Source organism: Giraffa tippelskirchi, chromosome 11 (assembly GCF_054371585.1).
Source record: "Giraffa tippelskirchi isolate mGirTip1 chromosome 11, T2T-mGirTip1v1.2.pri, whole genome shotgun sequence".
Taxonomy (NCBI): Eukaryota; Metazoa; Chordata; class Mammalia; order Artiodactyla; family Giraffidae; genus Giraffa; species Giraffa tippelskirchi.
In genome coordinates, this window is record NC_137285.1 from 103,400,222 (window position 1) to 103,422,610 (window position 22,389).

At 52.4% G+C, this 22,389-nt stretch overlaps 1 protein-coding gene across 3 annotated transcripts in view; it reads right to left on the reverse strand.

The window, feature by feature from the left end:
- The window catches only part of FXYD6 (FXYD domain containing ion transport regulator 6), a 35,666-nt gene extending 21,828 nt beyond the window's left edge, over window positions 1-13,838 (reverse strand). For all 3 annotated transcript variants that reach the window (XM_081541058.1, XM_081541056.1, XM_081541054.1), the window contains exon 1: window positions 13,800-13,838. The gene's annotated coding sequence lies outside the window, so the exon portion shown is untranslated. The remainder of the gene's footprint in view (window positions 1-13,799) is intronic.
- Window positions 13,839-22,389: the final 8,551 nt, after the last annotated feature.

Here is a 22,389-nt window from a genome sequence, read left to right on the forward strand (position 1 = left end):
CTGAAACTGTAAAACAGGAATCTCAGGAGCTGTGAGGATTAGATGAACTAGCCTCTGTGCATAAGCAGTTATCATTCACCCACAGCTGTCCCTTTGGCATCTCCTTTTGGAGAGTAGACAGCTCCTCCCCAGCTCCAACCTTGTAGGTCTCCTGGAGGCTGCCAATCGCAGCCCCTCCCCGCCCCTTGTTGCTAAAAGGACTGGGTTTGAAACTTCAGTGTCCCTCAGGGGTTGTCACATGGTCTGGAAGCTATTAATAGAAGAGGGTTCATAGCAGCCAAGGTGTGAGATGTGGGGGTGGGGGAACCTGGTGCGGAGAATCAGGTAGCAGCTCACCAGGGAAGAGCTGGCAGGAGAAGGAAGCAGGGAGAAGAGATGGGGAGAGGGTCCCGGCCAGGTGTACTGTGGCCGGCCCCACAGACTCCCTACCTTGCCTCAACCAGATGCAATGGTTTGGATCATTTGCAACGAAGGGATATCATGTCACAGTAGGAAGTCTCTGCCTGGTAAATAGCACGTGCTTTTAAAGTATCAACTGCTGATACTATTAATATCATCATTCCCCCACCTCCTTCCTCAGCTTCCGCCTTGATTTTCCAGCTTCACTTAGCAAATGGGGAAGAGAAACAGAGAAGAGAACTGGGGAAAGGCCCCAGTAGCCTTCTTTCACTTCCCTCCACCCCCGGAAGGCTCCAGTGTCCCCACAACACGGGCAGGGACAGGCCTCGGTCCACAGCGGAAGCAGGCAGACCCCAGCTGCTGCTGCTGCTGCTGCTAAGTCGCGTCAGTCGTGTCCGACTCTGTGCGACCCCATAGACGGCAGCCCACCAGGCTCCCCCCTCCCTGGGATTCTCCAGGCAAGAGTACTGGAGTGGGTTGCCATTTCCTTCTCCAATGCGTGAAAGTGGAGTCGCTCAGTCGTGTCCGACTCAGTGACCCCATGGACTGCAGCCCGCCAGGCTCCTCCGTCTATGGGATTTTCCAGGCAAGAGTACTGGAGTGGGGTGCCATTGCCTTCTCCAGACCCCAGCTAACAGAATCAAAAGACCTCCAGGCGCCACTGCCCTCTCCTTCCTCCAGAAAAACAGGCTGCATTACCCAGGGCCGCCGACAGGCGGCGTGAGGAGCACAGATCTGCCTGGGGCAGCTGAGGAGGGTGACGTAGCCTCCCAGCCCCAAGTGCGGGAGCCCCCACCCAGAGACCCAGAAGCAAGACAGAGGACACGAGACAGAAAAGGAAAGAAATCCCATAGAAGAGAAGCTGACCAGGGGAGGGGGCCCAAAGAGAAGCGCAAGAGAGGCAGGCAAAGGGAAAAGGAAGAGGCTCTGGGACGGAATGGAGGCTGGCCAAGAAGAGGAGCAACAGAAGATAAGATGGTAGGATGGCATCCCCGACTCAATGGACACGAACTTGAGCAAACTCCGGGAGATAGTGAAGGACAGGGACGCCTGGCGTGCTGCAGTTCTTGAGGTCACAGAGTCAGACACGACTTAGCAGCTGAACAACAAAGAAAAGGCGCTCCTGATGGAAACTGAACAAGGGATGGACATGCTGGCCAAGCAAGGAGAGGCTGGAGACTGCTGAGAAAAGAAATCTACTTTGGAGAAACATCAAGCAAGGCTCCACACTGTCTTCCTCCCCATGAGCCCCCAGCTGGGCCTCCATCCTTGGCTCCCCCGGAGACTTCACCACGCCCTGCCTGTCCCAGTCACACCAGTGCTCCAAAGAGCAGAGAAAGGAAAATGTGCCTGGGTGGGGTGTGGAGAGAAGGGTCAACAGACAGCTGCAGCTCCTGGGAGAAGCCAGTTCACATCCCGCTCTGGCTGCAGGGCGGCTGCCCAACAGGAGACACAGGATCTCTGCTGTTCCAGCAGCCTGCTGGGCAGCGGCCAGGGGCCTGAGGTTTAGCCCTGGTGGACCTCAGGTGCCCCACCCCACGTTCAGCACGCCTAGCCTTCTTCCTAACCCAGAGGCCTCCCAGGAGAAGCCACTGCCTCCCGCAAGGGGCCCCTTCAGGGTGTCTCCCTAGGAGGCCTGGGCCCTGAGAATCCCGGGATTGGGGGGAGCCAAGGGGACTTCTGCAAGACTGGGATGCTGTGCCCAGGACACCCTGGTCCTCCTGCCTCCTGGGTTTAAGGGAGACTGGAGTAAGGTCTGTCAGACCAGAGCCTCCTGTCCTTCAGCCTCAGACCCTCGAGTGTACCTGTGGCTGTCGTAAGACAGAGGGGGACCAAGCGTGTTGTGTATGATCCACCCACCCTGCTCCCTGCCCATGACAGCTGAAGGGGATGATCACAGTGATGGTGACGATGCCCCTAACATCAAATATCTGTAAGACACTTGACTTACCAGACAACTTCACAAGTGTCAGCTCAAAGGAGATGTTGGCTATCAGGCCCATTTTACAGATTCGAGAAGGTGAGGCTCAGAGTTACATCACTTGTCCAAGGCCCCGTAGCTGACAACGGCACAGCTGGCATCGGCCCCTAATTCTGTGGATGCCGTGTGCTAGGCTTTTTCCACTCTTCCTTGCTGCCTCCCTGGCAAGTGCGGCAATGCATAGGCACTAAGGGAAATCAAAATGCCGACCTTGACTTGAGACTAACCAGGGCTCAATGGATGGAAGTGGTCTGACCCAGTCCAGTGGAGAAAAAACAGGACAAGAGAATAACCCAGATAAAATTCAACAGCTTTAATGTTGACACCGATGATGTCATTTTCTTCCCCTTTCACAGTTTCCTGCCCAGCTCTGTTGTGTCCACTATGACTGATGTGAAGGCTGGGACCCCAGAGCCCCTTAGGAGGCAGGAGGGCTGGCTCATCCATCAGCCATCGCTGGACCCCAGCTGTTCACAGGTCTTCCCGTCACTCACTCTCAGATGAGCTTCATACCAGCATGGGCTGTCTTCTCTCCCTCTCAAGCCTCCCCACAGTACCTGCTGGGCACCCTGCTGCTCTCTGCCCAGCAGAACATCTGCATCTATGCAGGAAGCAAGACAGTATCCCAGACAGGTTGTAGGAGGTCCTGGCCATTGGAGCCAGGCTCACAGGGCATGCCAACAGAACTACCAGCCCAGCAACTGACAGCCTTTCAGAGCAGGTTGCCAAGCTGCAGACCTCACCCCTGTTTTTTTTCTGGTCTGGCTCAAAATTAGATTAAGGTGTAGAATTGAAATAAAGATGATCTCTACTCAAAAATATATCCACACCTGCAACATTCTCCCAAGGAGAGAGTTCTTAATTCCACCAAACGTTTTGTTTGAAAGGTAAATACTTCCAATCCTAACAGTTATTTACATCTCGGCCCAAGTTATTGAATTAGATTGATTTCCAAACAGCTGAGATCTGCCTGCATTTAGGTGGAGAAATTGGTGGAGAAAAGAAGGACAATTTTGGAAAGAATGGTATCATTATTCTTCCAGGAACCAAATTAACAACATGTACTGATGGCCTCCTGTTGCCCAGGACCTCAGTTATCACTGGGGGAACTGCAGCAAGAGTCCCTGCCTCATGGAGCTTACAGTCTCACTGAGCTCACAGGGTTTGCTCCCCGCCTCCGGAACACCACGTCCTATCTGTGGCAAAGTCCTAGCCGTGCTTACTCCTGCAGGATCTCTATAATCTTCTCTTCCACTGCTCGCTGTAGTTCAGACCCTCATCACTGCTCCCCTGGGCTGCTGTGGTACCTTGCATGATAGAGTAGTGCCCACGCGCTCAGTTGCTCAGTCGTGTCCGACTCTTTGCGACCCCATGGACTGTAGCCCACCAGTCTCCTCTGTCCATGGGATTCTCCAGGCAGGAATACTGGAGTGGGTTGCCATTTCCTCCTCCAGGGGATCTTCCTGACCCAGGTTTCGAACACATATCTTCTTAGGTCTCCTGCATTGGCAGGCGGATTCTTTACCACTAGCGCCACCTGGGAAGCCCAACACTGTAGTAGCTGCACCTATCTTTCACCCTCTCTCTATGATCTATCTTGGACATTAATGTATGATTTAATACACCTAACGTGTATGCTGATCACTTCTCTACCAAACTCAAGTGTATTCATGGTGTTTCCATACCCTAATAACTTTTTAAAAAATCAAAACTTTTTAGCCTGGCATATAAATACCTCTAAGTCTATCTCTTTTCTACCCTTCTAGTATCTCCTCCCAGTACTTTCAGCTAAGATGATCTACTCCCATCCCCCACCACATGTATATCGAGTTCCAAGCCACTGAGTATTCTCTTCCCTCCACTGAGCACGCCCTTCCTTTCCCTGTGTATTCCAGTTCTCAATCCTGCATCTTAGGATCACATGGAGAGCTTTTGCATAATAATAATAATGGGGATCAACTAAGTCCCACCAAATTCTAAACTCTGGGGGTGTGACCAAGGCATCAGTCATTTTTAGAATCCCTCACTCATTCTGGGCTTCCTCGGTGGCTCAGCAGTAAAGAATCCACCTGCAATGCAGGAGACTTGGGTTTGGTCCCTGCATTGGGAAGATCCCCCATAGGAGGGCATGTCTCCCCACTCCAGTACTCTTGCCTAGAGAATCCCATGGACTGAGGAGCCTGGCGGCAACAGTCCATGGGGTCACAAGGAGTCGGACACGACTGAGGGACTGAGCACGCACACGTACACTCATTCTAATGTGCAGCCAAGGCTGAGAAACACTGTCTTTGTCCAGCACCCACTCCAGGCCATGGCTTCTTTCTCCAGACTCAAAGAGCACCTGTGATCTGTCATTAGCACTGACATGCCACACAACACATGCTGGAATACGTTCTCTTTTTAACAAGGTTCTCCTGGCTGGAAGGTCTCTGTTACCCCATAACTTGTAAGAGCTGGGGTGGTGCAGACAGCCAGTGAGTGCTGGTTGACAGACTGATGTTTGTCTTGAGGAGGGGAAAGAGCACAGCTCCTACCACCAGGCTTTGGAACTGTGCAGAAGTGGGGGTGCTGAAAGGGACTGGAAGCCTAGCCCTCCTTGTCAATATCAACAGGGATAAATCATGCTGATGGTACACACTCTTGATCTGACGTGAGGAAAATCACACTTTACCTCTGTGATCTTCCTCCGCCAAACCCATAAGCCAAGAAAAACATCAAAGTCCCCATTAAAGGGTATATCTATAATATATCTGACCAGTCCTCCTCAAAACTCTCCAAGTCATCAAAAACAAGGCAAGTCTAAGAAACTGTCACAGCCAAGAAGAGCCTGAGCAGACATAACAACTAAACGGAATGTGGTTATCTGGATGGGATTCTGGAATAGAAAAAGGACATTAGGGGAAAACTAAAGAAATCTCAATAAAGGTGGTCTTTAGCTAATAATAATATATCAACATTATTTCATCAACTGTAACAAATACACAACACTAAGGTAAGACAGTAATCAGGAAAACCGTGCAGGCGGGTTGTGTTGGAACTCTCTGTACTAGCTGTTCAGTTTTTCTATAAATCTAAAATTTTTCTTTAAAAAGTCCATTAAAAACAATTTAATATCCATCAAAAAAACAAAACAGCTCCCCAACCCCATCAAGCCCACGTCTGGTCACCTTCCTGGCAAGCAGCGTGGAGCCCTATGCCCTGCTGGTGGAGTCCGATGCTTCTGTAATAGGGGCTGGGTTTCTATGGTTCAGAACCACGGAGCCAAAAACCCAACAACGGCTTTTAAAGCTGCCTTTTAAAACAAGTGCTTTGGGTCCAACTAGAGGTCACGGATAGATCTGTGGGCTTCAGAGGAAAATGCAACGTCTTCCCTTGATTTGCATGTTAAATGCTCATCAAATAAGCATTAAACATCAAGTATTCTGTTTAATAGCCTAACTACAAAATTCCAGAGAAGGGCTGAAGAGCATAGAGAAGTCAAAGCCTGGGACCGAGGAGAGAGCAGGGGGTGGTGATATTCTAATAGACTGAGGGGCTCACGGTGGCTGCAGTCACTTCACTGAATTCCTGCACTGCCCTGAGGCGGGTGGACCGCTGACAAGCAGGGCAGGGGTCTCTGGCCCAGATTGCTGCAGCTGACACCCACCAGGGTGGCCCCTTCCTCCCCAGCCCCTCAGGCCTGACAGGGTCTCCTTGAGAAGCCCCACCTGTGGGTCTGTCCACCATCCTTCCGTCATGGAGGAGGGCACCCCCCAACAGCTGGGAGGATGCAGGGTGGCCCTACTGGTCCCCATGACACAGAGCTCTTCCTGGTCCTCAAGCCCAGGCCCAATCCTGCACAGGGGGAGTGGGAGGGACAGAACTCCTTTATCATGCACAGAGAACTTACTGTTTGAACAAGGAGGCACCTTTATCTTTAATGTGGAATTACTTCTGAGGAAAAGGAAAAGAACTGACCATGAAAAGAAATAAAGCCCTCTCTTAGAAGCGACACACCAGACTCACAAATCACAGACACAGGCCTGGTTTCTAAAAAGACTTCCTTGGAAAGACCCCAAGCTGGCCCACCAGCAGGGTCGCGGGGCCTTGCTGCTATCCCTAGCCCCCCGTCACCGCCGAATATGACAGTCTTTGCAGCGCCAGCTCAGCCGTCACGCCGTGGCTTCCTCTAACAGCCCCCAGAGGCGGGAACACAGGGCAGCATTGTGCGGACGACCCCGCCACAGGCCCAGGACACGAGGTGTCCGGAGTGAGTCAGGGAATGAGACCAGGCATGCCGCCTGCCAGCCCGGGCGCCCACGCCCCTGCCCCCGAGGGGACCTCAGACCAGTTCCAGGGAGTCAGGATGGTGGGCCGCGGTGCACAGAAGCCCCAGGCCAGGGCCCTGGCAGGCCGGGCGGGCATGAGCAAGTGAGTCAGGCCAGCCGTGGGGTCACCTCCCCAGGCCTGCTGACAAAGGGCCATTCAAGAGAGGCCAGACAAACAGCCCCAGCAGCAGAAACAGAAACTCAGCGCAGCTGCCAGGACCAGAGGCCCAGGGCCTAGGCCCATGAGACCCTGCCCACAGGCAGACCGCAGTACCAGGCAGCGTGACCGGCCCCTGCCACTCTCTCTGCCCAACAGCCCACTGCCTTGAAAGCACAGCTCTGGGTGGGCAGTTGAGCCCACAGGGCACTTTGTCTGTGCTCACACTGACTTGCTTGGTGGTGGAAATGACATGGGATGATCCTGACCTATGGGCCCGTATCCTTGGAAACCTGCCGAACCTGGTCACTTGCCTGCATGGAGGTTTACCTGACCTTGTTCTTCTCAGCCTCAGGAAACGTACTGTCTCCTCCTTCCTGTTACAGGCCTCATTGCCCCAATCCCCACAGAGCCAAGGCCCACGCCTCTCTCCAGGTCCCCCCATCAGACTATGAGCCCCATAGAAGGGAGGCACCTTCTAGGCATTCTCTGAATCTCCAACACTTTGCAGAGTGGCTGCTCAGTTAATGCCGATGACTGAAGGATCAGATGTTCAGCACCATTATCCTTTTAAGTCAAATCCAACCTAAGCTCAAAACAACTCGAGGATCTGTGTGGAATTTTAAAGGAATTTTTAAACTTTCTCAGTGCTCCCCTCCCCCCATTTCCTCCTGCCCACTCTCCAGGTCTCCATCAAATCCCAGTCACCAAAACACTACGATGAATCAGCTTGCCTCCATTGCCTTCAGTCCTTAAGCATTTCCCAGACCTCCTGAGCTGTGCTCAGTTACTCAGCCGTGTCTGACTCTTTGCAGGCCCATGGGCTGTGGCCCGCCAGGCTCCTCTGCACACGGAATTTTCCAGGCAAGAATACTGGAGTGGGTTGCCATGGCCTCCTCCAGAAGATCTTCCCAACCCAGGGATCAAACTTGCATCTCTTGCATCTCCTGAATTGGTACGAGGATTTTTCACCACTAGCACCACCTGGGAAGCCCCCAGACCTCCAAAGAAGTCAAATTCCTAGATTTCAAACTCTACCAAAGGAATAGACGGATTGAGATGACACATGGGCAAAAAGGAATGTACACTTTAGGTGTGTGCGGTGTGCACCTGGGGGATGAGTGACAGGCAGGAGACTGCTTGGAGGGGCAAGTGGGCTTTCAACATGCCCTGGTGGGTGAGGACCTTTCCCCACATATGTTCAATTCACAGATGCTCACTGGGCTTGCTCCATGTCTGACACCATGCCCCACCCTGTCTGGGGAAAAAACGGACCTTGCCTTTGAAGAAGCAGGAGGGGGTGTGGGGAGCAGGCATGGACATAGGTAGCCAAGTGCAGGCCCAGTGGGAGTGTCCTCTAAGGGAAGAAGCAACAGAGCATTTCACGGGTACCAGGAAGAGGAAAGTTTGCTTACTAAGAAATGTGCAGACTCTTTGCAATCGCATGGACTGTAGCTTACCAGGCTCCTCTGTCCATGGAATTTTCCAGGCAAGAGGACTGGAGTGGGTTGCCATTTCCTTCTCCAGGGGATCTTCCCAACCGGTGGATCGAACACAAGTCTCCCACATTGCAGACAGACGCTTTACCCTCTGAGCCACCAGGGAAGCCCTTACTAAGAAATAGGAAAAGCTATCTTAAAGAATGAGCACTGGAGAGGGGCCTCAAAGGACACTGTAACAATAATGAATGCTAAGCCACTTCAGTTGTATCCAACACTCTGAGACCCTATGGACTACTGTAGCCCCACCAGGCTCCTCTGTCCATTGGGTTCTCCAGGCAAGAATACTGGAGTGGGTAGCCATTCCCTTCTCCAGGGGATCTTTCTGACCCAGGCACCGAACCCTCATCTCTTATGTCTCCTACATTGCAGATGGGTTCCTTACCACTGGCGCCACCTGGGAAGTCCTAAAAAATTGAAAGAAATTCTAATAATAATAACAATATGTCATTACTATTATCATTATTATTAGAGCAGTTAATATCTAGCAAGTGTGTTCTATATGCTAGGCACAAAGAAGCACTTGACATAACTTAGCCCTGCTCAATCCTCATCCCCATTTGACAGATAAGGAAACTGAGGCTTAGAAGAGTTAAACAAGCAAGAAGCATCAGCAGCCAGATTAGACCCCAAGTCTGTGCGTCTCCAAAGGCGACCATCCCCTGCTCTGCAGGCCAAAGTAAGAGTTCATTCCTGCTAGGGCCCGAGCAGAGGCAGAGGGTAGGAAGTCCAAGGCTCTGGATGATCATATGGAGGTGCCTGGTGCAATAGCTGCGGCCAGGACCCAGAGAGCTTTGAGGGCGAGTGCCAGGGACCCGTCCTCACTAACAGGCATGGAGAGGCTGGAATACTGGCCCATGGATCAGTGGTAATTAAAAGCATGAGGGCTGAGAAAGTGGAAGGAGAGAGAGCCCATCACAATGGTCTGGGTGAGAGACTGCAGCTGAGTGAGGTGAGAGGGTGCAGGGAACCTGTGAGCTCACGCCTGTGTGTCAGGTATGGATATTATGTATGAGTGAGAAGGGGAGAGAGAGTGCAAGTGTGAGCTATACGTGAGTGAGTGCGGGGGCCCTGCTTGTTGAAGAAAGAGGTTGGGGGGGTCCTTCTGGGTGGAAGGTGAGGTAAGGTCAGCCGGGGAGAAAGGGGGGGACCAGGCAGGAGCGCTCAGAGGAATGAAACCATCATTTCAGAGGGCTCTGGGTCCTGGAAAGCCCACAGGGCCTGGCATAGGGGAGGGACTCAGTTAACAGTTGTTAAAGGGATGTACGTACGAAGTTAAGACCTTGCTTCTGGTCTCCTCCCGAGGCCTGGCTTTGCCCTCCAGCCACGTGAGGGTCACTGTCATTCCAACTAGATCCTCCCTCATCCCTGGCCCCAAATCAGAGTTTCTGAGCTGCAGCAGCCACATTCCCACGGCCCCAGCGCCCCTCCTGAGCCTCCCGCTCCCCCGCGTGTCTTTGTAACAAGTGTGTTCCTGTGTGGCCTCCAGGTTGACTTCATACTTTCCCAGGTCAAGAGTCTCCCCTCCCCCTTCCCATTCTAGGGCAGAGAAGATGCTGCCAAATTGGATCCAAGGTTTTGTCTCAACCAGAGATACTGTGCTTCTCATCAAAGACAGACAGCCCTGACCGGCGCCTCCTGTCACGCTCTCCAGCTGCCCCAAGGTTCTCTGTCCAGAGGATTCATAGACCCAAATGAATCTGGCCTTGTCCCTCCAGAGACCACACCTCCCAAGACGCCACCAGGCAAAACAGACCAAGTGGACATGGTGTCCAGGAGGGGCCAGGGGCTGCAGCCTGGGAGATAAGAACTCGGTCCTGGATTCTTGAGCATCTCCTGTCTCACAGGGTGAGAGGGGAGCCTTCTCAGGGGTGACCAGAGACCAGCCCCTTTCCTGATCCGCTCAGCTACACCCCTGTGTTATAAAATTATAAGCACAGTTTGGCACCCAGAGAGAAAAGGGATCTTTTTCAAGAGTGTACAATCTACAAAAACTGGGAGGAAAACAAATGCCTTAGAAATCACGAAATCTGACCCCTCTACTGGCTGATGAGGAAACAGAGGTCTAAAATTGTGGAGGCTTTTGGGTTTGATCTGTGGTCAGGGAACTGAGATCTAACATGCTGCATGGTGTGGCCAAAAACTAAAAAGATAAAATAAAATAAAATCGTGGAGGCTTTAGGGTTCAATTTGTGGTCGGGGAACTAAGACCCAGCATGCTGTGTGGTGTGGCCAAAAACTAAAAAAAATAATAAAATCGTGGAGGCTTTCAGTTGCTGGAGATCAGTCTAAGCCATTCTTGACTATTACCAGAAACCCAGTTTGCATCTAAAAGGGATATCTGTGATTTGAATGCACTTCCCCTTGGACCACAGCCAGGCCTACACCTGGGTCTGCACCCCAAGGTTCACCTCCTTTATGCTGCAGGCAGGGGCGGAGCCTGTCATGCCTGGTCTGCATCCTCAGGTGCTCAGGCAGAAGCTGGTGAGTGATTTGTTAGATAGTGAGTCCTGGGGGCTGCCTGGCACAGTCTGTCATCCAGATGGCTGCCAGCGAGGTCCTACGGAGCCAGGCTCTGACTTACAGGCGATCTGATGTTCTGGCTTCCTTCCCTATGGCTGCAGGGAGTTTCCGGGGTCTAGGGAACTGCTTCTGCTCCCTCCTCTCCTGGCCACATTCTCCAAGAAAACAGAATGGAGCAGGCTCCCTATCCACCAGGGCACCCACATGGTAGTCCCCAGAGGATTGCTGGCAACAAAGAAACAAAGGCAAGTGAAGCAAGTGATGTGCGACAGAAGTGTTATAAACCCTGGCTGAAGAGTCAGAGGCCTCAGTCACAGTGGAGTGTGTGACCTCCGAGCCTCAATTTTCCCATTTGCATGATGTCCTGATTGGATGTCCCCCTTCTGGCTCTGAGAAATCTAGGATTCTGAGGTCAGGGACTCTGTCTTCCTCGTGATCCTGGCAATGAACACATGCTGCTGCTGCTGCTAAGTCGCTTCAGTCGTGTAGGTACTTAAAGCAATTCACTGAATAATTGAATGAAGTGGGGCCCAAGTCAGTCCAAAGATCAAAGGTGGCCAGAAAGGAGACCCTGGCCTCCAGAGTCTACCACCAGACCCGTAGAGAAGCTACAGGTCTTGGGAAAGCTCTAGCAATCCAGGAGCCCTTGGCAAACCGCCTTCCTGTCCAAGACACACAGATATGTGCTTGGAGGAGCCAAGGAGAAAGCAGGAAAGTGTCCCTGGGGGATAGAGGGCAGCCTGGACACTCCTTCCCCACCCATCATCACCCTAGATACTTTCTAAATACACCTGGCTCCTCTCTTGCTGGCTCCTCCTCCTCCCAACCCTGCTCCAGGCTTTGTCTCCTCTCCCTGCCCTCCCCTGCTCTCCTAACACAGTCACACCTTTCCTCCTTCCTTTGCGGAGGCTCAGAGCCTCAGCAGGTCTTGGAGCTGCCTGATCCTGTGTTAGGCAGGAAGGCTCAGGGGCAGAACTGAGATTCCTAGGAGGGGCCAGGAGCCTCAGGCTTTCTTAGGGTCAAAGCAGGTAGGAAGCACTGTGGAGAGACTTAAATTCTGGTCCATGCCCAGCCTCTTGCATCTAGCACACAGGAGAGGGGCTCCCCTCTGAGGGAGTCTGGAAGTGCATCTCCCCCCATCTGCATAGTTCTAAGGGCGATGTTTCCTCCTAGCCTTTTTGAGCCTTCCCCTACATACTCTTCCACAGAGCTGGATGAGGCAGGAAACCGCGCTCTCTCCTCCAGCTGGAGACCTGTTCAGAAGAAGTACTGTGTGTGTGTGTGTGTGTGTGTGTGTGTGTGTGTGTGTGTGTGTGTGTGTGTGTGTGTGTGTGTGTGTGTGTGTGTGTGTGTGTGTGTGTGTGTGTGTGTAGGGAAACAATGGTATATGTTATTGTAGGGAAGCAATGGTATATGTTATTGCTGGCCACAGTATGGTAGCCTTGTAGGTTGTGTGCTGTGGTTTGGTATATGTATGGTGTATTTGGTGTGTACATGGTGTACATGTGATATGATATATGTGTGCTGTGTGTTTATGCAGTATGTGTGGCAAGTAGGTGTGTGTCTTGAGTGTGTGGGTGGTGTGGCGAGCGTGCATGTTTGGGGTGTGTTTGTGATGTGTACTGTGTGTTGGGGGAGCTGGAGTGGCTAGGGGCCACATCAGTGTGAGGTGGGAGCTAGCATTTCAGGGTCTCCTACCCAGAGAAGTCAGGGATAATCAGTATCTAGGCAACCATGCTGGGGGGAGGGGAGGAGATATGGAGGTGAGGAATGGGCAGAAAAGGAGGGAGGCTGAGAATTGAAAAGGGGTTTCCATGGTAACTACTGGGCAGGTCACGTGAAAAAGGCCAAGGCAGAAACAGATACAGACATCAGCACATACACACGATGAGGGCATGGGACCCCAGAGTGGGGGCCCTTCCACAGAAGACATGGGCTGCCCACTGATCCATCTCCAAACCTGGAAATCTGGGCCTAGGCAGAGCGCACGATGCCAAGAAGACAAAGGAAGTGGAGACAGCGGCCACACTGGCGGGGAGAAGCCCTGGAAGTCACAACCCCTGAGGCTGGATGTGGGCAGTGGGGGCCTGGCCAGGCTCATTCTCCAGCATGCCTGCTCCCTGCTCCCAGCCTCAGGTGCTTCCTCCACCAGCCACCACTTGTAAGAGCCCAGAAGCAAGTGCCAGGAGCCCCTTCCAACTCGGCAAGGAAGCCCAAGAGACACAATGGGGAAGGTTGTGCCAGGGCCAGCCCTGCTGGGGAAAGAAGGCAGGGTACCAGGAAAGGAAAGAATGGGGCAGGGGGACCAGGGCCCCCGTGGAAGAAGCCAGGACGGGTTAGACAAGAGGAGAGGAACATTGATGCAGACACTCTCATGAACCCCATGCGCTGGAACGCCAGCCCTTTTTTTACCTGCCCCTCCTCCCGGTGCCCACTGCCCAGCCCCAGCTCCCCCGTCCCCCCAAGCGCCAAATCAGCAAGTCCCATTTTGCATGGCTCATGTGTGCACACTCACAGTCAGCCACCTCCCCGTCTTCCCATCGGCATATTCAAGCGTCCACAGCTTCCAAGTAACAAAGGGAAAACTGCCCCCCCCCCCGGTATGAGGAGAGCAGCCCTTTCCCCCTCTTCCAAAGCCACAGCCCCAAGCTCCAGGCAGCAGCAAACGCCTTGCCCGAACAGCTTCACCCCCACCGCCACGTCCTGTCTCCCCCTCGGCGGCCCCTCTTCTCTTCCGACGCCCACCTCCCGTTTGGGTTTCCATCTCCTACCAGGTCTCCGCTGCCCTAGCGGTGTGCCTGGCGAGAACCGCTCACACCCACCGAAACAAACCTACCCTGGCAGCGTCCTGGCGCCGCGCGATCGGTCCCCACCCCAGCCCCTCTCCCTCGTCGTTAGAGGAACCCAACTTCGCCACCTCTGCAGCTGCTTACCTGCGCGGCGTGTCCCCTCCGAGACAATCCCAGGAGGATGAGTCGAGTCCGGAGGAGCCTGGGAGTGGCGAGGCTGGGGGAGGGCGGTGGGCGAGGCTTTCGCTGTTTTTCCCGCCTCCCCTGCTGGGAAGGGTGAGGGCGGGCTGGAGCGGCGCGTCCGGCTGGGGTGGGGAGTGGTGGGCGGGGGCTCTGCCGGGGCTGGACTCCGGGGACCGCGGTGTCACCGTCCGCCGGCCTCCGGGTAGCGTCGGCGCGCGGACCCTCTTCTCGCCCGGCGCTGCCCGCCCCTGGAGCGCGCCGCCGCCGCTCCTGGATGCGGGCGGGATTCAAAGGGCAGGCCTCTTGGAGATGCAACAGGAGACCGCCGCCGCGGGGACGGGCCAGCGCGCGCGCATCCGCCGCCAGCTGTTGCTTTTTGGTTTTCCTCGGCTGAGGGTGGGAAAGGAGCAAGACAAACACGGTGACAGAGCTAGTGTCTCTCCGAAATAGTAAACGGCGTGGGGGTCGGGGGGGGGCGGGGAGCGGGGAGGAGGGCGGGAAGGGGGACGGAAAAATACGAGAAAATAACCCTGCACCAGACACTGCAACCCACGTTAACTGGGAGGCTTGGCAATTAAGGGGAATGCGCACCTAAAGCATGAATGGCTGTGTCGTAGGCGCGCGCGCCGGTTCTGGCTGGAGTTGTCATTTTCAGCGAGAGCCCGGTGGGCTGCTGGAGGCAGGGGGCTCGCCGGAACCACAGATTTGCAGCCCAGATCCTCCTCATCGGGGCCCCTCGTCCTGCCCCTGCAGGGTCACAGTACTGCCCCCCTCCCCAGTCCACGTCTCAGATCCAAATTCGAGACGACAAACCTAAATGGGGAGATTTAACTCCTAGCTCGGCCACTCCACCCGTGATGTGACCTTGAGCACAGCACTGAAGGGCGCTCTGGAGCCTCAGTTTCCTTCCTCATGAAATGGCGGTGAGAACACTGACCCCCGGAGCTGAGTCCGGGCGCAGAGTGGGCGCTCAGCAGCAGGCAGCTCCTGTGAGGAGCAGGGCCTGTAGGAAGGACTCCAGGCCAGGCGCTGGCAGAAACCACGAATGCAGCAAGGGCTGGCCACTCGGTTGGTAGCCAGGAAGTCACGCTGCTGGCCATGAAGCTGCCCAGAGGAGCCTGCAGGGGGACCGAGCAGGATGGAGCCGGGAATTCCTGGGAGAAGCTGCCCAAGCCTGAGAGGGGCCACAGGGACTTCCTCACAGATCCTGTAGCCTAGAACCATGGGTACGGCCAGCCTTACCTCAACACTCACAGCCCTGGCCCTCAGTTTTCTCATTTGTGACGTGAAGGAGAGGGACTCGATAATCCAGAACCGCCTTCCAGATGGATCCTCTGTGACTGAATTATCTCGAGAAATGGTCCAGTCTCAAAACCCCAAGGCAGGAAATAAACATGGGTTCCAGAAGGCTTTGCCCAGATGTGGAAGCCATGAGTGGCTACTGAGAAAGAGTGGGGAACGCTCGAGAGGACAAGACGCCTCCATGAGCACTGAACCTTGGACAGAGTGGACACCTCACTCTGGCCCAGTCCCCAAAGTTCCTTGGGTGCCCATGAAAATCAAAGCTCTTTCACCAAAACCAGGCTCAGATCTCTCAGATCCGTGTGACTTTACATGGATTTGCAGGGGCAAATCTTTTCCTCTACACATGAGCACTTGGTTCCAACTGCCCTTCTCTCTCTTCTTTTTGCTTTGCTCTGAGAGACAAGCCACACCACTCACGAGGCCCGTTTCCTTTGCAGACGCGCTTGAATGCTACCACCTGCCACCTCACTGTGTTGTTTTTCAGAGTTTTTCTTGGGGAGAACAATTCAGACCCCGGCTCTACAAGTCTGATTGGGAAACGACGGGCCAGGGGAGCAGAACTCCAAAGCCATGCCACCTGTTAATATCAGCCCTTGTCTTACCAGAGAATGCCATGGTGTTTGGTCAAATTACTCAGGTGCCCGAGGGCAGCGAAGAGCCGCAGAGGGACGGTAGGAGCTGCATCACGTGTGGAAGGGCTGCAAATGTGCTTCTCCCCGGTCCATCCAGGGCCACAGCTGAGGGGGTTTGGGGTGACACAGCTATGGAGTCACACACAAGCTTGTTCCGGCAGGAATCCTGGCTCCCTTCTAGGGGAAGAAGAAATCCATCTAAGCCCCTACGACACATGCGGACGACAGTGAAAAAGGTCACCAGCTGCCTCATTCTTTCAGCACATTTATGGTTTGAGGAGCTACTGGGCACTGAGCCCTGGGCCAAGCTCCAGGCTGCACAGTGAAAGGAAAGTCATGGTCCCTTGGAGCCAATGGGGCTTCTCTGGTGGCTCAGCCGGTTAACAATCTGCCTGCAATGTAGGAGCCCTGGGTTCGATTCCTGGGTCAGGAAGATCCCCTGGAGAAGGCAATGGCTACCCACTCCAATATTCTCACCTGGAGAATTCCATGGACAGAAGAGCCTGGAGGGCTACAGTCCATGGGGTCACAAAAAGTCAGACACAACTGAGAGACTAACACACACTAGAACCAATGGGTGAGGTAAAGATTTATCAAATAAGCCTATGGATAAATGTGTCATTAAAATGGTTTTGAGCCCTGAGGAGGAAGCATTTGAGAAGCAAGCTGAAGGGTCAGGAGGTGTTATGGAGAGGAGGTGAAGGAGCCAAGGATTGGAGTGACAGGTGGGATTGGGAAATGATTCTGAAACAGGAACAGAAGCCACGTGCGCAAAGGCCCTGAGGCAGAAGGCACATGCATGAAAGGAGCTGCTGTGGCTCTGGAGCAGAGGAGACAGGCTGGAGAGGGATGCAGATGCCAGTCCAGGCAGGCCAGGTGGTTCCTGGGTGAATCCAACTCTTCTTCTCAGGACAGTGGGAAGCCTCTGAAGGGCAAAGAATTGGGGAGTGGCAGACTCTGCAGTGTCGAGGATCCCACAGTCAAAGGTGAGGAACTGTCAGGAGAGCAGGGCTCATGTGAAGCTGGGAAATGGGCCTGCACGCCAATGAAGGGAGCCCTGCATCTCCAGAGGCCAGGGAACAAGGAAAGAGAGCTGGGCAGGGGCGCCCAGCCACAGTGACAGTAGGACGAGAAAGGACAGAAACCGAAACCCTCCCCACCACCCCTCCCAAATAAGAGCCATGCCAAGACTTAAGGTTTGGATGGACAGTGTAACTGTTTCAAGCTTACAGACTCATCTGTGCTTTACAGCTTGCGCTGAGCAAAATATCCTGCAATAGTGCAGCTCAGACCCCATGTGGATAGCATTTGCCCCCAGTTGCCTTGTTCTGTGGCAAACACAGACCTTCAGCATGTCAGCAACCCAGGTCAAACGTCCATGGACAGGAAGCAGAGGGCCTGCAGGGAAAATTAAAAGAGCAAGACCAGAAGCCATCCGAGGAGACCCCTGTCCTTCCTAGCAGGTCCCTTTGGGTGCTGTTTCATCCTGGGGTGCAGACTGCAGGACCCGAGCAGACCCTGCCCACCAGTTGTTTACTCTGGGTCCATTTGTACTTATTCTGCTTTGTAGGACTTTGAAGGCCTGCTCTCCCAGATCTCAGCGAAATGCCAAGCCCCCAGATCCTAGGACAGAACTATTTCCTAACTCCTGGCTCAAAGAGTTCTACCACTTAAAAAGCACTCCTTGGTCATGCTCCTTTCCTCCTTTCCTGATCTTTCTCCAACTCTTCAGCTTCTCCCTCAAGCAGCTGCATTGGGCTCTTTGTCCTCTGCTGGAGGACAGTCGTTCCTGGACAGTCCAATCCACAATCATGATTTTGCCACCCACCTAGGGCTAATGACCCACTCTCTCAGCCTGGTCCTTACCCCAGAAACCTGAAGGAGTTATCTCCAGGGGCTCAGCAGTACTCACCCTGGATCCATCATCTGACCACCCCACCCCCCACCCCAAGAGCTGACTCTCCTTCTCCGCTTTTCCTTGACTTTGGAAATGACACTGCTTCAACACTGTTATTCATCTGGAAAAGTGTATGCGCCATCCTTATGCCTCTCCCCCACTGCTTCTGTTCTAGTTCAGGCTCCATGGTGCCAGCCTCAGTCTCCCCACTCTTATGCTAACTCTTGTTTGGAAATTAGTTTCTACAACACTGATGTGATTCTAACCTTCCTAAGCTCCGATTCTCTACAAGTTAAAATCCAACTGCTTAAAATCCAGCATTCAGTCTTTACCACCCGACACCCACCTAGCTTTTCTGCTTCATCTCCTGACCCATTCTCTGCCCTGCCTTCCCCATCTTATCACTCTGGTCACCCCAATCCTGGCAAACACTGTTCCCCAGACCAACAGGGCCACTCACAATTATTCAAATACTCTGCTTGCTTGCCTGCCCCTAAACTTTTGTTCGTATAATCTTCTCTGCTTAAGACATCCTGTCCCTTCTCTACTTACATGAATCGCATCTACCATGCAAAGGGAAATTCAAATATCATCTTATTGAAATTAAAGTTGTCTTGTCCATGCTGTCATGAACTGCATTGTCTCTGCATCTGTGCATATACATACCATAGTCTGAATTTTTCTGTGTTTAATTTCATGTGTGCCACCTGCCAATAAGGAGACTCCAGTTTGATCCCTGGATCAGGAAGATCCCCTGGAGGAGGACGTTGCAACCTACTCCAGTATTCTTGCTGGAAAATCTCACAGAGGAGCCTGGTGGACTACAGTCCATGGGATCACAAAGAGTCAGACATGACTGAACACACACGCATGAGGCCCTAGTAGATTGAGAACTCCTTGAGATCAGCCAGCCATCTTACTCCATTTATACACCCCACTGTCTTGCATGGTGACCCACGTATAATGAATTTAAGTGAATTACAGCTCACAAGATCCTACATGATCCTACCCTAGCCCACCTCTCCAGATAGCATTTTGAACACTTTCTTCTGTGATCTCTCTCCAGGCAGCAACCTTTCAGCTTAACCAAACGGTCTTCAGAACTGGTTCCCTGAGCACTGGTACCCTGGGCCCAGACCACACCTGTGAGCTGCATTTGCTTTGTTCTCTCGTCCCAAGATGAAGCGGGTAAGGAAGCTAGTGCTGGTGAGGCCCCAGGCAGAGGAGAGGAGGCCAGACTGTCAGGAGAGGAGGAGCAGGTAACCCTGACATGACATTGGGGTTGAAAAGCAGGACTTCACTGACTGTGGATGGAGCAGTAGTAACTGCAGAGGATGGCAGACACCACTGGTTTTCCAGACCAGGTCTGCTGCTGCTGCTAAGTTGCTTCAGTCGTGTCCGACTCCTTGTGACCCTATAGACTATAGCCTGCCAGGCTCCTCTGTCCATGTCTTCTTTTTCCCTTCTATCAGAACTTTTTTCTGAATAAGTTGCAACATGTTTGGTTTATTTTTTCTTTATTTATTTTTGGCTGTATTGGATCTTTGCTGCTTTATGCGGGCTTTCTTTAGTTGTGGTGAGTGGGGGCCACTCTTTGCTGTGGTGTGCGAGCCTATTGTGGTGGCTTCTCTTGTTGCAGAGCACAGGCTCTGGGTGGGCGGGCTTCAGTAGTTGCAGCACGCAGGCTCAGTAATTGGGGCTCACAGACCCTAGAGTATGGGCTCAGTAGTTGTGGTACACAGCTCTAGTTGCTCTGCAGCATATGGAATCCTCCTGGACCAGGGTTCAAACCCATGTCCCCTGGCCCTAGGCTGGAGCCTTCAAAGGGTGAAACTGCTGGAGGCTGTCAGCAGCTCTCCTCACCTCTATTACAGGTAGCACTGGCTGACACCCCTGCCCTGCCCCCAGTACATACATTGACTGTAGCTGGTTTTCTGTTCCATGCAGCCAACACAATCCTAAGGGATACGAGTGGGGAGAGCAGCCTTTAATCACGAGAGAGCAGAAATTCAGCACAAGCCTTCCTGCCCTAGAAGACCTCTGCCTGCCACTCACAACCCCACAGGCACATACCTGACATGTGCCATCACATCAGAAACACAAATCTCAGCATCTCTCTTCTTGGAGTGGATCCTGCATGGTCCCTTTCCTTCGCTGTCTTTATCCAGATCTTGATTTTTGGAAAAGGAAGAAAGCAAAGGCAGTCAGGGCGGGGGAAGTCTGAAATAAAATCTCTCCCTATCTTCCCACAGGAAAACTATGACATATGTCAGGAAACAAGGCATGCCAAAGCGTGGATGAGATTTGTTTCTAAGTGAAAAATTCATCCCAATCCCATTAGGCTGGAAAACTTAAACTGCTGCCTGATTAACTAAACTTGTCTTGTAAGCGAGTAACGTCACCTTAAGGCGCTGATCTCTAATTATGAGCACACTTCTTCCAGAGCTGCTGGTTATTCAAATTGGAGCATAAGATCACTCCTCCCCACCCCCCAGCCTTTACACTCTGCAAATCTGCACCCATTTGTCTTTTCCTAGTGAATGCAAATGGGAGAAAACTGAGTGATGTTGCCCTTTGGATATAATGATGTCGGAAATTCAGTACATAATGGCTCCCTAGATAAGACCAGAATAGCTTCGTGTTTCTGTTTTCCCCATGCACAGAGGAACTGACAGCCTGTTAGCATAAGCAGGCATCTGAACTCCCTGCCCCTCCCTGAGTGCCTGGAGCCAGCTTTCAGGCAAGAGACACCTGTTTATCATCATACACTTTCTTCCAACCCACTGGATCCGGGCTCAGAACAGAGGCTGCAGCTGAGTTTGGGGGCCAGGAAGAACCCTAGGGACCCAGCAGGCATCTCCATTCAGTCTATAAGCCAGCTTTGCAAATAGGCAATAACCCACTAGCCCAGACACGTTTGCCAGTCAAGTAAGACTTCTAAATCCACTTATCATTTTGTGCAGCCCCAACGTCAACTCCACCCCAAAGCCTGAGCTGGAGTTTAGGGGAAAAAAAATAAAAATGATTTAGGGCTGGCAGATTGTTGAACTTCTGTGTAAGGAAGTCTCACATGAACCCTGAATACTGACTGCGACAAGGGCAGAGGAGCTTCCGTACAGGGCAAACTCGGGTACCTATCAACAACCTACAATTTCCCAAGGGGAACCCAGCAGTAGCCAGAGGCCTGGGATCCTGGCCACTTGTTGTCATGGAGCCGCTGCCTCTCGGTCTGTTTATGATGGACTCCTTCGTCCATTGAAAGCTCCATCCCTTTCAACCCTCCTGTAATTCACTTGTCTCTTTGACGATGCTGTTCATGTAATTGCCTCTCAGACCAGAGGCATGTTTGATGTCTACCTTTTAAAGCATTGTCTCTATTGATTTTCATTTTTCAGGCCTTGTATGGAAGCTTAGATGTAGTTAGTGGGAGGTGATGGGTATAAAATGCTCCCCATTCTGACCGTTTATTCTAACAGTAAACATTTATATACGCCTTGGCACACAACTCCTTCCTGGCACCTTGTTAAAAAGAAAATCCACAACTGTCTTCCTAAATTTAACTCAGAACTTTCTTTTTCAGAATCAGAAGAAAGGTTGCAATGATTTCACCCAGGGAATAAACTAAGTTGTTAACTCTTATGTGGTGCCTACATTTTTAACTCTCTCCCCAATTAGCCAATATAATTGGGGTGTGTGGGTGTGCATGTGTGTGCTCAATCATGTCTGACTCTATGCAGCCCCTTGGACTGTAGCCCACCTGGCTTCTCTGTCCATGTGATTTCCCAGGCAAGAATACTGGAGTCTGTTGCCATTTCCTTCTCCAGGGGATCTTCCTGACCCAGGGATTGAACTCACATCTCTTGCATCTCCTGCATTAGCAGGTGGATTCTTTACCAGTGTGCCACCTGAGAAGCCCTATGATTGCTATATAATAGGTATTTGTTGAATGCAAAAGACGGGAATGAAATTGACAGAGAAAACCACTACACAGCAATAATTAGTCCCCATGTAGGCGCTGTGAGGGAGTCTGAAGTTGTTTCTGTCTGACAGCAAGGAGAAAGGGAGAGACAAAAGCAGGCTCCCTGAGACATGGTTCACAGATGTTTGGCCCAGCAAATTCATCTGGAGACTATTTTTAAAATTGTGGTAAATTGTGTTTCCAAAGATGGCCTCTCCCTTCCCACAGGCTCATCTGCAGTAAACCTTTGTCACTCCTCCCACTGAGGAATGGGGTCTCTTTTCTCCCCCTTTCAATCTGGGCTGGCTCTGTGGCTTCTTTTGAGCAATAGGAAGAGGCAGAACTACATCGTGTAACTTTCTAGACGGGGCCTTAAGAGATCTGCAACTTCTGCCTTAGATATTTGGAATGCCACCTCTTGGAGGCCTACTGTCTTGGAAGAAGTCAGACTACCCAGGAGGGAGAGAGAGACACCACGTGGACAGGCCTAGCCCAGCTGAGCTCCCAGCTGAAAGCAGCCCCTTGAGTGACACTGACCACATACCTCTGAGTGGGGGCCCTGCCAGAATTCCTGCTCCTCAGATCATGAGTAAATGAAATCGTTGTTATCTTAAACAGAAAATTTGGGGCACATATTGCCATATTGTTTTCAGAAGACTTGCAATCCTGATGATAGTGTAAAAACCATAACCTTGATGGAGAAGGAAGGCAATTTAATATTTCACCCGGATCCAAAGGTGCATCAAATGAAAGGACAGC